The sequence below is a fragment of the Arachis ipaensis genome, chromosome B10 (genome assembly GCF_059453495.1).
Source record: "Arachis ipaensis isolate K30076 ecotype BB chromosome B10, ASM5945349v1, whole genome shotgun sequence".
NCBI classification, from domain to species: domain Eukaryota; kingdom Viridiplantae; phylum Streptophyta; class Magnoliopsida; order Fabales; family Fabaceae; genus Arachis; species Arachis ipaensis.
In genome coordinates, this window is record NC_142435.1 from 54,476,483 (window position 1) to 54,489,872 (window position 13,390).

Below are 13,390 nucleotides of genomic sequence, written 5' to 3' on the forward strand. Positions count from 1 at the left end.
GAAGTGGTATTGATGAGCTTTGGAGATGAATTTTTCCATCTCCCATGACTCGGATGAGGAAGCTTTTGTCTTCCCTTTCCCCTTTCTAGAGGATTCTCCGGTCTTAGGTGCCATCAATGGTAATGGAAAAAGAAAAAGCTTATGCTTTTACCACACCAAACTTATAATTTTGCTCACCCTCGAGCAAGAGAAGAAAGAATAGATGAAGAAGAAGAAGAAATGGAGGAGAGGGAGAAGGTGATGTGTTTCGGCCAAGAAGGGTATAGAGGGGTTGTGTTGTGTGAATTTGAAGAAGAATGGAGGGCTTTATATAGGGAAGGGAGGGGGGGAAGGTTTCGGCCATATGGGTGGGTTTTGGTGGGAAATTGATTTTGAATTTTTGAAGGTAGGTGGAGTTTATGAGGTAGGTTTATGGGGAAGAGTGGATGGATGTGAGTGGTGAAGAGGTGATGGGGAAGAGAGATTGAGGTGATTGGTGAAGGGTTTTTGGGAAAGAGTGTTTATGGGATTGTGTGAAAGAGAGTGGTGAGGGATGAGAAGTAGTGAGTGGAGGTAGGTGGGGATCCTGTGGGGTCCACAGATCCTGAGGTGTTCAAGGATTTACACCCTTGTACCAAATTAGGCATGCAAAATGCCCTTGCACGCAACTCTGGGCGTTCAGCGCCAGGTTAGTGCCCATGTTGGGCGTTCAACGCCCATTTGTTGGCCATTTCTGGCGTTGAACGCCAGAACCATGCTTGTTCTGGCGTTCAGCGCCCAGATGCTGCCCATTTTGGGCGTTCAGCGCCAGAACCATGCTCTGTTCTGGCGTTGAACGCCAGGCAGGTGCTTCCTCCAGGGTGTGATTTTTCTTCTGCTGTTTTTGATTCCGTTTTCAATTTCTATATTTATTTTGTGACTCCACATGATCATGAACCTATAAAGACATATAACTAAGAAAAATATTATTAGATAAATAAAAATTGGGTTGCCTCCCAACAAGCGCTTCTTTAATGTCAATAGCTTGACAGTGGGCTCTCATGGAGCCTCACAGATGTGCAGAGCATTGTTGAAACTCCCCAACACCAAACTTAGAGTTTAACTGTGGGGGCTTTGGTTGACTCTGCTTTGAGAGAAGCTTTTTATGCTTCCTCTCCATGGATGCAGAGAGAGATCCTTGAGTTGTAAACACAAGGTTGTCCTCATTCATTTGAAGGATCAATTCTCCTCTGTCCACATCAATCACAGCTCTTGCTGTGGCCAGGAAAGGTCTTCCTAGGATGATGGATTCATCCTCTTCCTTTCCAGTATCCAAGACTATGAAATCAGCAGGGATGTAAAGGCCTTCAACCTTTACTAACACGTCCTCTACTTGTCCATAAGCCTGTTTTCTTGAATTGTCTGCCATCTCTAATGAGATTTTAGCAGCTTGCACCCCATAGATTCCCAGTTTCTCTATTACAGAGAGGGGCATGAGGTTTATTCCTGAACCAAGGTCACACAGAGCCTTAAAGATCATGGTGCCTATAGTACAAGGTATTATGAACTTTTTAGGATCCTGTCTCTTCTGAGGCAATGTCAGTTGATCCAGATCACTTAGTTCATTGATGAACAAGGGAGGTTCATCTTCCCAAGTTTCAATACCAATTAATTTGGCATTCAGCTTCATGATTGCACCAAGAAACTTGGTAGTTTTCTCTTCAGTAATATCCTCATTCTCTTCAGAAGAGGAATACTCATCAGAGCTTATGAATGGCATAAGGAGGTTCAATGGAATCTCTATGGTCTCTAGATGAGTCTCAGATTCCTTTGGTTTCTCAGAGGGAAGCTCCTTATTGATCACTGGACGTCCCAGGAGGTCTTCCTCCTTGGGATTCACGTCCTCTCCTTCCCTTACAGGTTCGGCCATGATGCTGATGTCAATGGCCTTGCACTCTCCTTTTGGATTCTCTTCTGTATTGCTTGGGAGAGTACTAGGAGGGATTTCAGTGATCCTTTTACTCAGCTGGCCCACTTGTGCTTCCAAATTTCTAATGGAAGACCTTGTTTCATTCATGAAACTTACAGTGGCCTTAGATAGATCAGAGACTAAGTTTGCTAAGCTAGATGGGTTCTACTCAGAATTCTCTGTCTGTTGCTGAGTGGATGATGGAAAAGGCTTGCTATTGCTAAACCTGTTTCTTCCACCATTATTAAAGCCTTGTTGAGGCTTTTGATCCTTCCATGAGAAATTTGGATGATTTCTCCATGATGAGTTATAGGTGTTTCCATAAGGTTCACCTAAGTAATTCACCTCTGCTATTGCAGGGTTCTCTGGATCATAAGCTTCTTCTTCAGAAGATGCCTCTTGAGTACTGTTGGATGCAGCTTGCATTCCATTCAGACTCTGAGAAATCATATTGAGTTGCTGAGTCAATATTTTGTTCTGAGCCAATATGCCATTCAGGGTATCAACCTCAAGAACTCCCTTCTTCATAGGCGTCCCATTATTCACAGGATTCCTTTCAGAAGTGTACATGAACTGGTTATTAGCAACCATGTCAATGAGTTCTTGAGCCTCTGCAGGCGTTTTCTTTAGGTGAATGGATCTACCTGCAGAAGTATCCAATGACATCTTTGATAGCTCAGATAAACCATCATAGAATATATCCAAGATGGTCCATTCTGAAAGCATGTCAGAATGACACTTTTTGGTCAACTATTTGTATCTTTCCCAAGCTTCATAGAGGGATTCACCATCTTTTTGTTTGAAGGTTTGAACATCCACTCTAAGCTTGCTCAGCTTTTGAGGAGGAAAAAACTTGGCTAAGAAAGCCGTAACCAGCTTATCCCAAGAGTTCAGGCTGTCTTTAGGTTGAGAGTCCAACCATATTCTAGCTCTGTCTCTTACAGCAAAAGGGAAAAGCATGAGCCTGTAGACTTCAGGATCTACTCCATTAGTCTTAACAGTATCACATATCTGCAAGAATTCAGTTAAGAACTGAAAAGGATCTTCAGATGGAAGTCCATGAAACTTGCAGTTCTGCTGCATCAGAGAAACTAATTGAGGTTTCAGCTCAAAGTTGTTTGCTCCAAAGGCAGGAATGGAGATGCTTCTTCCATGTAAATTGGAATTAGGTGCAGTAAAGTCACCAAGCATTCTCCTTGCATTATTATTATTTTCGGCTGCCATCTCCTCTTCCTGTTCGAAATTTTCAATAAGGTTGTCTCTGGATTGTTGTAATTTAGCTTCTCTTAGTTTCCCCTTCAGAGTCCTTTCAGGTTTTGGATCAGCTTCAACAAGAATGCCTTTTTCCTTGTTCCTGCTCATAAGAAAGAGAAGAAAACAAGAAAAGAAGAGGAATCCTCTATGTCACAGTAAAGAGGTTCCTTATTGTCAATAGAAGAAAAGAAGAAGAGAAAAATCTGAACTCAGAAAGAGAGAGAGAGGGTTCGGATTTTTGGTGGGTGAGGGAGAGATGTTAGTAGATGAATAAATAAATAGAATAAGATGAGAGAGAAAAATTTCGAAAATAATTTTTGAAAAAGAGTTAGTGATTTTTGAAAATAGTTTTTGAAAAATGTTAGTAGTTTTTTTTTTCGAAAATTCAAAATAAAAATAAAATAATTAGTTAATTAAAAAGAAATTTTTGAAAAAGGGGGAAGATATTTTTGAAAATAGAGAGAGAAAGTTAGTTAGGTGGTTTTGAAAAAGGTAAGAAACAAACAAAAAGTTAGTTGGTTAGTTGAAACAAAAATCAATTTTGAAAAGATAAGAAGATAAGAAGTTAGAAAAGATATTTTGAAAATCAAATTTTTGAAAAAGATAAGATAAGAAGATATTTTTGAAAAGATATGATAGAAATTAGTTTTTGAAAAAGATTTGAATTTTTAAAATCACAATTAATGACTTGATTCACAAGAAATCACAAGATATGATTCTAGAACTTAAAGTTTGAATCTTTCTTAACAAGCAAGTAACAAACATGAAATTTTTGAATCAAAACATTAATTGTTATTGTTATTTTCGAAAATTTGGTATAAAAATAAGAAAAAGATTTTTGAAAAATATTTTTAGGATTTTCGAAAATAACTAAGAAAAATGAAAAAGATTTGATTTTTGAAAAAGATTTTGAAAAAGATAAGATTTTCAAATTGAAAATTTGATTTGACTCATAAGAAACAACTTGATTTTAAAAATTTTTGAAAAAAGTCAATCCAAATTTTTGAATTTGATGAGAGAAAAAGGGAAAGATAATTTTTTTGATTTTTGAATTTTTATGATGAGAGAGAAAAATTAAAAACATCATTTTCATGTTTTTCTCTTTTATTTTTGAATCAAAACAAGGAATGCATGCAAGAACACTATGAATGTCAAGATGAACACCAAGAACACTATCAAGATCATGATGAACATCAATAACACATTTTTGAAAAATTTTTAATGCAAAGAAAACATGCAAGACACCAAACTTAGAATTCTTTAATGCTTAGACACTAAGAATTCAAGAATGCATATGAAACACAAGAAAAGACACAAAACATGCAAATGCAAAGATCAAACAAGAAGACTTACCAAGAACAACTTGAAGATCATGAAGAACACTATGAATGTATGAGAATTTTCGAAAAATGCAAGATGCACATGCAATTGACACCAAACTTATAACATGACTCAAGACTCAAACAAGAACACAAAAATATTTTTGATTTTTATGCTTTTCTAATTTTTTTGTATTTTTTCAAAAATTATTATGAAAAAGAAAAATAAGGATTCAAAATTTTTAATATGAATTCCAGGAATCTTATGCTCTAAAGCTCCAATCAAAGGGTCAGGCATGGCTTAATAGCCAGCCAAGCTTTAGTATGTAACTTAGACATGACAAGCCTAACATGCCCTACAGTCGTGGCTTTACAGCCAGTCAGGCTTCAACATGCTTCATGAAACACTAGAATTCATTCTTGAAAGTTTTGAAGCCATAGAATAATTTATTTTTGAAAACATTTTTATTTCAAAAAATATTTTTTTTTTCGAAAACAAAGGAGAAAATTTGAAAGATTTTTTAAAAATTTTTGAAGAGAAAACAAAAAGAAAATTACCTGATCTGAGCAACAAGATGAACCGTTAGTTGTCCAAACTCGAACAATCCCCGGCAAAGGCGCCAAAAACTTGGTGCGCAGAAATTGTGATTACACTTTAATTATGTAAAATTCATCGCACTTTCTTTCCCTGGTAATGGCACCAAAAACATGATGTCAATACCATGGTTCACAACTTCGCACAACTAACCAGCAAGTGCACTAGGTCATCCAAGTAATACCTTACGTGAGTAAGGGTCGAATCCCACGGAGATTGTTGGTATGAAGCAAACTATGGTCACCTTGTAAATCTCAGTCAGGTGGATATAAAATAGTAATAGGGTTTTCGAAAATAATTAATAAGATAGGGATAGAGATACTTATGTAAATCACTGGTGAGAATTTCAGATAAGCGAATAGAGATGCTTTCGTTCCTCTGAACCTCTGCTTTCCTGCTATCTTCATCCAATCAGTCTTACTCCGTTCCATGGCTGGGTTTATGTAATGCATCACCATTGTCAATGGCTACTTTCGGTCTTCTCTCGGGAAAATGATCCAAATGCCCTGTCACGGCACGGCTAATCGTCTGGAGGCATCACCCTTGTCAATGGTTTACATCTTATCCTCTCAGTGAAAATGGTCAACGCACCCTGTCACGGCACGGCTATTCATCTGTCGGTTCTCGATCATGCTGGAATAGGATTTACTATCCTTTTGCGTTCTGTCACTACGCCCAGTAATCGCGAGTTTGAAGCACGTCACAGCCATTCAATCATTGAATCCTACTCGGAATACCACAGACAAGGTTTAGACTTTCCGGATTCTCTTGAATGCCGCCATCAATCTAGCTTATACCACGAAGATTCTGGTTAAGAGATCTAAGAGACACTCGTTCAATCGAAAGTAGAACGGAAGTGGTTGTCAGGCACGCGTTCATGGGGAATGATGATGATTCTCACGTTCATCACATTTAGGTTGAAGTGCGAATGAATATCTTAGAAGCGAAATAAGATGAATTGAATAGGAAACAGTAGTACTTTGCATTAATCTTTGAGGAACAGCAGAGCTCCACACCTTAACCTATGGAGTGTAGAAACTCTACCGTTAAAATTACATAAGTGAAAGGTCCAAGCATGGCCGAATGGCCAGCCTCTCTGATCTAAGAACCAGGCATCCAAAGATGTCTAATACAATAGAAAAAGGTCCTATTTATAATAAACTAGCTACTAGGGTTTACAGAAGTAAGTAATTGATGCATAAATCCACTTCCGGGGCCCACCTGGTGTGTGCTTGGGCTGAGCTTGAGTGCTGCACGTGTAGAGGTCCTTCTTGGAGTTGAATGCCAGTATTTGTGCCAGTTTGGGCGTTCAACTCTGGTTTTGGATTCTTTTCTGGCGCTAGATGCTAGAATTGGGCAGAGAATTGGCGTTGAACGCCAGCTTACGTCGTCTATTATTGGCTAAAGTATGGACTATTATATATTGCTGGAAAGCCCTGGATGTCTACTTTCCAACGCAATTGGAAGCGCGCCATTTCGAGTTCTGTAGCTCCAGAAAATCCACTTTGAGTGCAGGGAGGTCAGAATCCAACAGCATCAGCAGTCCTTCTTCAACCTCTGAATCTGATTTTTGCTCAAGTCCCTCAATTTCAGCCAGAAAATACCTGAAATCACAGAAAAACATACAAACTCATAGTAAAGTCCAGAAATGTGAATTTAACATAAAAACTAATGAAAACATCCCTAAAAGTAACTAGATCCTACTAAAAACATACTAAAAACAATGCCAAAAAGCGTATAAATTATCCGCTCATCAAGATCCTTGAGTTTTAAACACAAGGTAGTCCTCATTAAGTTGAAGGACCAACTCTCCTCTGTCCACATCAATCACAGCTCTTGCTGTGGCTTGGAAGGGTCTTCCAAGGATGATGGATTCATCCTCATCATTCCCAATGTCTAGGGTTATGAAATCAGCAGGGATGTAAAGGCCTTCAACCTTTACTAACACGTCCTCCACTAGTCCATAAGCCTGTTTTCTTGAGTTGTCTGCCATCTCTAATGAGATTCTGGCAGCTTGCACCTCAAAGATTCTTAGTTTCTCCATTACAGAGAGGGGCATGAGGTTTATCCCTGACCCAAGGTCACATAGAGCCTTCACAAAGGTCATGGTGCCTATGGTACAAGGTATTAAGAACTATCCAGGATCCTGTTTCTTCTGAGGCAATCTCAGTTGATCCAGATCACTCAGTTCATTGGTGAGCAAGGGAGGTTCATCTTCCCAAGTCTCATTACCAAATAATTTGGCATTCAGGTTCATGATTGCACCAAGGTACCTGGCAACTTGCTCTTCAGTAACATCTTCATTCTCTTCAGAAGAAGAATATTCATCAGAGCTCATGAATGGCATAAGGAGGTTTAATAGAATCTCTCTGGTCTCCAGATGAGCCTCAGAGTCCTTCGGTTCCTCAGAAAAAAACTCCTTATTGATCTCTGGACATCCCAGGAGGTCTTCCTCACTGGGGTTCACGTCCTCTCCCTCCCTTGTAGGTTCGGCCATGATGGTCAATTCAATGGCCTTGCACTCTCCTTTTGGGTTTTCTTCTGTATTGCTTGGGAGAGTACTAGGAGGGGTTTCAGTGATCCTTTTACTCAGCTAGCCCACTTGTGCTTCCAAATTTCTAATGGAGGACCTTGTTTCATACATGAAACTTATAGTGGCCTTAGATAGATCAGAGACTATGTTTGCCAAGCTAGATGGGGTCTGCTCAGAACTCTCTGTCTTTTGCTGAGTGGATGATGGAAAAGGCTTGCTATTGCTAAACCTGTTTCTTCCACCATTATTAAAGCCTTGTTGAGGCTTTTGTTGATCCTTCCATGAGAGATTTGGGTGATTTCTCCATGAGGGATTATAGGTGTTTCCATATGGTTCACCCATGTAATTCACCTCTGCTATTGCAGGGTTCTCAAGATCATAAGCTTCTTCCTCAGAAGATGCCTCTTGAGTACTGTTGGATGCAGCTTGCATTCCATTCAGACTATGAGAAATCATATTGACTTGCTGAGTCAATATTTTGTTCTGAGCCAATATGGCATTCAGAGTATCAATTTCAAGAAGTCCCTTCTTCTGAGGTGTCCCATTACTTACAGGATTCCTCTCAGAAGTGTACATGAACTGGTTATTAGCAACCATGTCAATGAGTTCTTGAGCTTCTGCAGGCGTTTTCTTTAGGTGAATGGATCCACCTGCAGAATGGTCCAATGACATCTTTGATAGTTCAGATAGACCATCATAGAATATATCCAGAATGGTCCATTCTGAAAGCATGTCAGAAGGACACTTTTTGGTCAGTTGCTTATATCTCTCCCAAGCTTCATAGAGGGATTCACCTTCTTTCTGTCTGAAGGTTTGAACATCCACTCCAAGCTTACTAAGCTTTTGAGGAGGAAAGAACTTGGCTAAGAAAGCCGTGACCAGCTTATCCCAAGAGTTCAGGCTATCTTTAGGTTGAGAGTCCAACCATACTCTAGCTCTGTCTCTTACAGCAAACGGGAAAAGCATAAGCCTGTAGACCTCGGGGTCAACTCCATTGGTCTTAACAGTATCACAGATCTGCAAGAATTCAGTTAGGAACTGAAAAGGATCTTCAGATGGATGTCCATGAAACTTGCAGTTATGTTGCATCAGAGAAACTAATTGAGGTTTAATCTCAAAATTGTTTGCTCCAATGGCAGGGATTGAGATGCTTCTTCCATGTAAATTGGAATTAGGTGCAGTGAAGTCACCAAGCATCCTCCTTGCATTGTTATTATTTTCGGCCATATCTTCTTCTTTTTCGAAAATTTCTGTCAGATTTTCTCCAGAGAGTTGTGCTTTAGCTTCCCTTAGCTTCCTCTTCAGAGTCCTTTTAGGTTCAGGATCAGCTTCAACAAGAATGTTCTTATCCTTGTTCCTGCTCATATGAAAAAGAAGAAGAAGCAGAAAAGAAAATATGGAATCCTTTATGTCACAGTATAGAGATTCCTTTATGTGAGTAGAAGAAAGTAAGAATAGAAGAAGGAAAAGATGAGAATCCAAACACAGGGGTGAGGATAGAGGTGTTAATAGATGAATAAATAAATAGAAGGAGATTAGAAATGAGAGAAGAATTCGAAAATTTAACAAAATAAAATAATAAATATTTTAAATTTAAATTTAAAATTCGAAAATTAAAATTGAAATTAAATTAAATTAAAATTAAAACAATTAGTTAATTAAAACAAAATTTTGAAAAAGAGGGAAGGAATTTTCGAAAATTAAAGGTAGAGAGTTAGTTGGGCAGTTTTGAAAAAGATATGATTGAAACAAAAAGATAAGATTGATTGAAAAAGATTTGAAAATTGTTTTTGAAAAAGATAAGAATCAATCAAAAAGTTAAGTGGTTAATTGAAAAAGATTTGAAAATCAAATTTGAAAAGATAAGAAGTTAGAAAAGATTTTGAAATTGATTTTGAAAAAGATGTGATTGAAATTTATTTTGAAAAAGATCTGAAAAAGAAATTTAAAAAGATTTGATTTTGAAAATTAAAGTTGATTACTTGACTAACAAGAAACTAAAAAGATATGATTTTAAAATTTAAAGATTGAACTTTTCTTACTAGGCAAGTAACAAACTTAACATTTTTGAATCAGTCACATTAAATGCTAATAAGATTTTCGAAAATTATGAAAAAGATTTTTGAAAATTTCGAAAATTATGAAAGAAAAATGAGAAAGATTTGATTTTTGAAAAACATTTGAAAAAGATAGAGTTTTTAAAATGAAAATTTGATTTGACCCATAAGAAACAATTTGATTTTTAAAATTTTTGAAAATGTCAATCCAAATTTTAGAAATTTTTAGAGAAAAAAAGGGAAAGATATTTTTGATTTTTGAATTTTTAATGATGAGAGAGAGAAAAACATAAAATTGATACAAAACATAAAAATTATGAATCAAAACAACTAATGCATGCAAGAACACTATAAATGTTAAGATGAACACCAAGAACACTTTGAATGTCAAGATGAACACCAAGAACTTATTTTTGAAAAATTTTCAACAAAAGAAAACATGCAAGACACCAAATTTAAAGATTTTTAATTTTTAGACACTAAGAATTCAAGAATGCATATGAAAAACAAGAAAATACACAAAACAAGAAAATATGAAGATCAAACAAGAAGACTCGCCAAGAACAACTTGAAGATCATGAAGAATGCAATGCATGAAATTTTCGAAAATAATTTTTTTAGAAAATTAAAAAGATGCAATTGACACCAAGCTTATAAGTTGACACAAGACTCAAACAACTAACACAATATTTTTTATTTTTATGATTTTATTAATTTTTTTCTTGGATTTTTTTTTCAAAAATTATTTTGGGAAGAACAAAAAAGAAGAAATATTTTTTTTATTTTTCAAAAATAAGAAATAAAAGTTTAAAATTAAAATAAAATTACCTAATCTGAGCAACAAGATGAACCGTCAGTTGTCCAAACTCGAACAATCCCCGGCAATGGCGCCAAAAACTTGGTGTGCGAAATCGTGATCATTGCTTCCTTGGTAACGGCGCTAAAAACTCAATATGCATGTTCATGTTCTTAATTCTGTTTCACAACTTCGTACAACTAACCGGCAAGTGCACTGGGTCGTCCAAGTAATAAACCTTACGTGAGTAAGGGTCGATCCCACGGAGATTGTCGGCATGAATGAAGCTATGGTCACCTTGTAAATCTCAATCAGGCGGATTCAAATGTATTAAGTGATTATAGTATACTAAAAAGATAATTAAAATAGGATAGAGATACTTATGTAATTCATTGGTGAGAGTTTCAGATAAGCGTGTAGAGATGCTTTCGTTCCTCTGAACCTCTGCTTTCCTACTGTCTTCATCCAACCATTCCTACTCCTTTCCATGGTAAGCTTTATGTAGGGCATCACCGCTGTCAATGGCTACATCCCATCCTCTCTGTGAAAAAATGGTCCAATGCGCTGTCACTGCATGGCTAATCATCTGTCGGTTCTCGATGATACTGGAATAGGATTTACTATCCTTTTGCGTCTGTCACTACGCCCAGCACTCGCGAGTTTGAAGCTCGTCACAGCCATCCCTTCCCAGATCCTACTCGGAATACCACAGACAAGGTTTAGACTTTCCGGATCTCAAGAATGGCCATCCATGGGTTCTAACTTATACCACGAAGATTCTAATATCTCAGACTCAGTTCTCTGTATTAGATATCCAAGAGATATTCATTCTAGCTTGTTTGCATGTAGAACGGAAGTGTTTGTCAGGCACGCGTTCATAGGTGAGAATGATGATGAGCGTCACATAATCATCACATTCATCATGTTCTTGGGTGCGAATGGATATCTTAGAATAGGAATAAGCTTGAATTGAATAGAAAAATAGTAGTACTTTGTAATAATTCATGAGGAACAGCAGGGCTCCACACCTTAATCTATGGTGTGTAGAAACTCTACCGTTTGAAAATACATAAGTGATAATGGTCCAGGCATGGCCGAATGGCCAGCCCCCATGAAAGTCTAAGATAGCATAAAACTAATCAAAGATGATCCAAAGATAATAGTAAAAAGTCCTATTTATACTAAACTAGTTACTAAGGTTTGCAGAATTGAGTAAATGATGCAAAAATCCACTTCTGGGGCCCACTTGGTGTGTGCTTGGGCTGAGCATTGAGCTTTAAACGTGTAGAGGCTTCTCTTGGGGTTGAACGCCAGTTTGTAGCCTGTTTCTGGTGTTGAACTCCACTTCGCAACCTGTTTCTGGCGTTTGACTCCAGAATGCAGCATGGAACTGGCGTTGAACGCCAGTTTACATTGTCTATCCTTATTCAAAGTATGGACTATTATATATTTCTGGAAAGCCCTGGATGTCTACTTTCCAATGCAGTTGAGAGCGCGCCATTTGGAGTTCTGTATCTCTAGAAAATCCACTTTGAGTGTAGGGAGGTCAGAATCCAACAGCATCTGCAGTCCTTCTTCAACCTCTGAATCTGATTTTTGCTCAAGTCCCTCAATTTCAACCAGAAAATACCTAAAATCACAGAAAAACACACAAACTCATAGTAAATTCCAGAAATGTGAATTTTAATTAAAAAATAATAAAAATATACTAAATAATTATATATCCCAAATTGAATCTTTGGTTAGCTTAAGATAGAATTGTGTGTGTGAATTAAGTATGAGAAATTATGGGAACAAAAGATAATAAGAGAATGTGTCATGATAATATAATGGGAATTTGGACACCTACTCATGTGAAACTATAAGAATCGAAAATCTATGTGCATTGATAAGCTATGTTTATTTTTATGTTTATGTAAAAAAAAAAGATATTCAATAAATAAATAAAGGGAAAAAATTACCCCAATGTTAAGTTAAGAATTCAAGATCAATGCATGTATGATAAAATTAAGATAAAAAGTTGATACATGAGTATGGAATGTGAAAGGGAAATTCTGGGTAGCTAGGTATGAATTCTAAATTTATATAGAATATATATGTTATGTTAAAGCTTGGGTTAATTAAAGATTCAGTTTATAAGCTTACTTAGCCATATATGTATCCTTACCATTACCTTGGCCCCATTACAACCTTGAAAAGACCTCATGATGTTTGCATTGATATATTAAATGTTGTTGATTGATTAGGAGAAGAACAAAAAAATTAGAGAGCATGATTAGAGAAGGACAGAGTGATTACCCTATACACTAGAGAGATTAGAGCGTACATACATCATCAGTGAGGGTTCAATGCTTAAAATTCTATGTTCCCTGCTTTCATGAGCTACCTTCTTGCATTTTTATCTGTTCTTACTGTATGAGAATTGAATTAGTAGAATTTGATTTGTAATTGTTTTGAAGAGCTTATTTACTATTGATCAAGTGGACAAGTATTATATAGTTGCATTCACATAAATAGGTTGCATTGCATTGCGTGAGTTTTACATGTTTCTACTCATTTATTTTATCTCCTTCAACTAAGCATGAGGACATGCTATTGTTTAAGTGTGGGGAGGTTGATAAACCACTATTTTATGGTTTATAATATGCTTAATTGTGTGGTTTTATCATGATCTTTACCCACTTATTCATATGATTAGCATGCATTTATATTTCCTTCCTAAAATTATTACATGATTGAACTTGCTTCCTAAGAGACTTTTAATTATGTATTTTAATTCTCCTTTATTCCATTCGATGCCGTGATCTGTGTGTTAAATGTTTCAGGCTTTATAGGGCATGAATGAGTTGGAGATTGGAAAGGAAGCTTGCAAAAATGGAAGGAACACAAGAAATTAAGGAGATGACCAG

The 13,390-nt window shown here is 36.7% G+C and overlaps 2 non-coding genes across 2 annotated transcripts; both read left to right on the top strand.

Annotated features, from left to right (window-relative positions):
* The first annotated feature begins 2,651 nt into the window (after positions 1-2,651).
* Positions 2,652-2,755, top strand: LOC148580091 (small nucleolar RNA R71). The gene has a single exon (XR_015896201.1). It is a non-coding gene; the product is annotated as a small nucleolar RNA R71 (small nucleolar RNA).
* Positions 2,756-8,354: 5,599 nt separating this feature from the next.
* LOC148580092 (small nucleolar RNA R71) lies at positions 8,355-8,462 on the top strand. The gene has a single exon (XR_015895968.1). It is a non-coding gene; the product is annotated as a small nucleolar RNA R71 (small nucleolar RNA).
* Positions 8,463-13,390: the final 4,928 nt, after the last annotated feature.